The sequence below is a fragment of the Alosa sapidissima genome, chromosome 3 (genome assembly GCF_018492685.1).
Source record: "Alosa sapidissima isolate fAloSap1 chromosome 3, fAloSap1.pri, whole genome shotgun sequence".
NCBI lineage: Eukaryota > Metazoa > Chordata > Actinopteri > Clupeiformes > Clupeidae > Alosa > Alosa sapidissima.
This window is the reverse complement of record NC_055959.1, coordinates 5,226,553-5,231,151: the sequence shown is the minus strand read 5'-3', so window position 1 is coordinate 5,231,151 and position 4,599 is coordinate 5,226,553.

Below are 4,599 nucleotides of genomic sequence, written 5' to 3'. Positions count from 1 at the left end.
ACTTAAATAGGTTAACATCACTCTAAGTTCGCCTTCAAGCAAGGAAAACGATGATTTGAAGACATCTGTTTCGTTGGAAGGGCAAGGGGTAGCAACAGGGCAACACAGAGACAGGCCCGATGACAGGGCTGTTATGAGAGTATTAAAATATGGGATATTCTACGGGAAAACATTAAAACGGCAAGACAGCGGGGGAAAGTTAAAAATACTTGATAAACACGGAAAAAGTTGGCATGCATTGTTTCGGTCCCCGTGCACAGGGATTATTTGTCATATTATTAATCACATATGATTATTTGTGAAATTGTGCAAACAGGCGCAACACATTTGAAAAGGAAGGACTGGTAGCATGCAAGCTCACGGGAAAGATTGATTTAAGAACGTTACCACAGTGTGTGTGGCTGTGGCGCAAAGCAGCGCGGGCGGAAGACAGCGACAATTGGCAGGGGAGGGTCATGTCTTTTTTGACAATTCTGTCGGAGGGTCATTGAACAATTTCTAGCAGGCAAGGGAGGGTCATGCAACTTTTGACTGAAGCACTCAAAATTCCTCCGGTGGCCCCTTCAATAAATAACAAACAGTCCCTAGATTGCTGCTGTCTTGGTTAGATGTCTTGGTTCATGTCCGTTAACAACTCGTTGCCGTCAAACGCGTAGCCTATCTCGCAGTTGCATCCATTACAAACAAACATGCAATGTGAACGTCTGGGATTGGGAAGAGCACTAAATGCTCTACTGAATAAGCATGAACCTTTAAATGAAAAACACTCTTTAATAATCAAAAAAAAAAAAAAAGAATGTTTAATTTGTCCTGCGTTTCTTGTACGGCTGCAAACGGGATTCACTCGCAGTTAACCAAATATTTCTTTATTAGGGCAGGGCAGGCATATATCTGGCTATTAAATTATTTCTAAACCAGTCTGCTAAAGTCTGTAGTGAAGTCTGTGTAGGGTTTTCCAGGCTCCATTTCTTTTTACGAGACACCCTGCTCACTTGAGACATCTACCGGTTGTTTGGGTTGTTGCAGCGTCACTGGAAAAATACAAATTAAAGTCGCGTGATACCGTGCGCGGACCGCGAGTGAAGCTGGCCAAGTCGAAGCACTGCCCACTGTATGCACTCAGACTCCAAACGCAAGCACGTGAAACAGTCTCAAGATAATTACGAAAATATTAACTTCACTAAACACTACTATAAGTATTTCAGACAATATTTGTGTACTTATTTAAACTCCGGATCCTTCCCCTCCAAAAAGTCCCTGTCATCCTGGGAGTCAACTGAAGACGCATCGCTCTCGCTTTCCTCTTCGCTAGCATGTTTTTTAGTGGTGTTTGTGTTTCCCTCATCGCTTAACTGGTAGATTTCCGCTAATATGATTTAAATATTATTCGTTTGACATTTTGCTGCTATAACACACTCCTAAACTCACTGCAAAAATAGTTGCACACTAGATGCAACCTGCACACTCACGCTCCTTGTGCATTCAAGCCTATGACTAGCCTGTGACGCACGCAGCATACGCACATGGTTTTTACGAAGACTTTTGTGATGGTGCCTGACATGCCGTATATCGTTAGATGCGTCTGTTCATTGGCTAATAGGATATTTAGGGTCCATCCTCGATACTTGCAATAGACTGGAGTAGCTGTCAATCAAAGCTTACTATCCCAATTTTGATAGGGCATGCCTCATCCACTGCGAGGGCTTGTAAACAAGGAAGTATTTGTCGCACAGACACGTGTGAGCAGACCCGGCATTGGTGGGGGGGCAAAAGGGGGCGGTGCCCCCTCAAATAAAATCTGTGCCCCCTCCATTGTGACCACCATACTGTATTACGTTTCTATTTTGTTGTTATTTCGCGTAGATATAGTCTTCTTTCGTTAGTTAGGCTACATGCAGCGGCATAAAACTCACACAGCCAACTCTCCTTGCCCCGGTCTCACACACACACAACGGAGACTCCCCTCCGTGGCCTAGGCTAGCCTCATAAGCGGAGGGAGCGGGGGTGCGGTCGCTCCGGTCCCACGGCTGCCACGACCGCAAAGGGGTCCCATCTTTGGCCAAATCTATCTTGCTGAATTGTTATAAACATGCTTATTTGTACTGATTGCTGGGAGGGGGGGGGGGGGGGGTGCTACTAAAGATGCTGCTGGTCTAGTGCGCTCACAAAGGGAGCTTGTCATGCCTATGCTGTAAATTAAATAGCCCGCAACAGGCACTCTCCCTATCACGCTACAAAGCGAAACTGATGCCAAGTAAAGTGAAGTAACCTAGGCTACAGGCTGCATTTATTACAGAAAATCAAGCAATATAGCAAGTAGGCCTAGTCTACACTATTTAGAGACAGGAGCTTAAGTTTACCGTGACAACAGCTGTCACTAATTCAACATCGTCGTAGGCTGCGCTGATGCACAGACTAAACGGTAAAAAAAGTTATGATAGCCTACTGGAAGCTTCTACCCTTTTGGATGTGTAGAGTTGTAGGCCTAGGTGCACTTAGTTGTTAGCGATTGACCAGGTTGCTTTTTGAAATGAAATGCGTTTGTTAGGCTAGCCGATTGTAAAAATAGGGAAATTAAAGTGCGTGCCGGGGAGCACCTTGAAACAGTGTTGACCCAAATTCAACCCTTCCCATAACGTGTAATATTGTGCTTGCTAGTATGACTAGTTTCTTTTAACTTGTCGGCCAGCCAGCCATGGTCATATGACCTATATTTTGAAGGCTTAAGGTAACGAAAAAAGGAGGCGCACACAAGGCTTGTGTGGAAAAATGTGTATTGTAGCCGAAAAGTTACAAAAGAAGTCAGAGGCTAAAACTGGAGCAACAGACGTTTCGGACCTAGTCCATTTTCAACGTCTCCGAGACGCCGACCTTGCTGGTTTTTCCTTTACTATATTTTGAAGGAAAATTGACTGTGAACCACAAGTGTGAAATTATGTGTGTGAGCCTATATAAAATGGAGTGACGTCACCAGTCGAAATGATTAGATTATTATTATTATTACACACACAATCTTAAATCTCGGAGATAACATTCGTTAGACAGGCAAAGCTGTCAGCAGCAACATGCATAAGAGCCTTAATAATGTAAGAGCACAGCTGGGTCTCGCGGACACTCGCGGTCGCGGTTAACATTAGGCTATATTAATTAAACTGTGACATGAAATGTTTGCTCCCCCCCCCAAAAGAAATTGTGCCCCTTTGGAAATCGCAAATGCCCCCTCGGTCACTGTACTCTGCAGCCGGGTCTGCGTGTGAGGGCTCTACGTAAACAAAGACCCTGACGAACTCAATGAATACAGTGAATCTGGCAACAATAGCGGAATATAATCCATAAAACGCCGTTTTCTACAGAAAATCATTGTTCCGGGTTTTTCTTGTTCAGTTGCCTTATATACGGTGGCTTGTCTACACAACATATTTTGAATAAAACCATGTAGATATTCCAGTTCGTTGGACTCTTATGAACATTTCAAGACCCAACATACAGCATCAACTCATTGCTAAGGATATACACAAGGACAAGTAAGCACACACCAAGGGAGGGGGAGAGTGCGGTTGGGGGCGCTATTTTGAACTAAGACACCAAGATAAATTTAATCACGTAAAGCACTCTAAATATATATTCATAAATGATTGACGTATATTCCTGAGCTTCCAAGCTTTCAAATAGTGTATGACATGATTATGCCACACAACCTTATGATACCAAAAATTTACTTAGCAAGTTTGGGGGGAAGGGGGGTATGAAATTATGCGTCCCGTTGGCGGTATTTGTGGAGTAACTGGTTAAGAATGAAGGTAACTTTGGACAACACTCTTAAATTCGCAGATGTGAAAATGGAGGCTATACTGCGTGCTGGGCTGGAGGAAGATGGCCATGCTTCTTGTAGAATGGCAAAAGTGGGTCCCTCCAAACTTCCCTGGAAAGATGATCTACAGAGGCTCAAAGCTGAACTGAAAACTGAGCTGGCAAGAGAGGTCGAAACCCAGGTGAGCAGTCTCTCTCAGTCTCTCCTGTGGGGCATAAGGGATGAGATCCTGAAAGTGAGATTTGAGTCACAGTCCACCCTTCCAGTCCCACAAAGATCTTAAAGTTATTCCCCAAGCCCTATGCACCAGAGGATGGGATCCCACGCAAGACCCCGTGAGAATGATGAACAAGGACGCCCCATCTGTTACAACTTTAGACTCCCTGGCCACATTGCTCGACAATGCCCCCAACTGAACCCCCAGGCCCCTTTAGCTTGCCCTGCTGTTGTGGATGAAACAGTGGGCCAACTAGTACATGGTCCACATGGGTTTGTAGGCTATGCACACCTGGCCAGCCGGCGCCCTGTGACTGTACCTGGTAACCGGGAGCTGCTTTTGAATTGTCGAGCCAGGAGTGGGCCTTGTGGCTGAAGTTATGAAGCCCTAGTGGAGCCCCTACCCACGAAAGATGGACTCCTGGTGGTCCGTACCCTGGTGATGGTCAAAAGCGGACGGATGCAGGTGCGTGTACGCAACATCAGTAACTCTCCACTGGTGGTCTACCCATACCAAAGACTCGTGTGAAGTGTTTGAGGATGGCCCAGAGCTGCAGCTGGTTCAGGAAGAT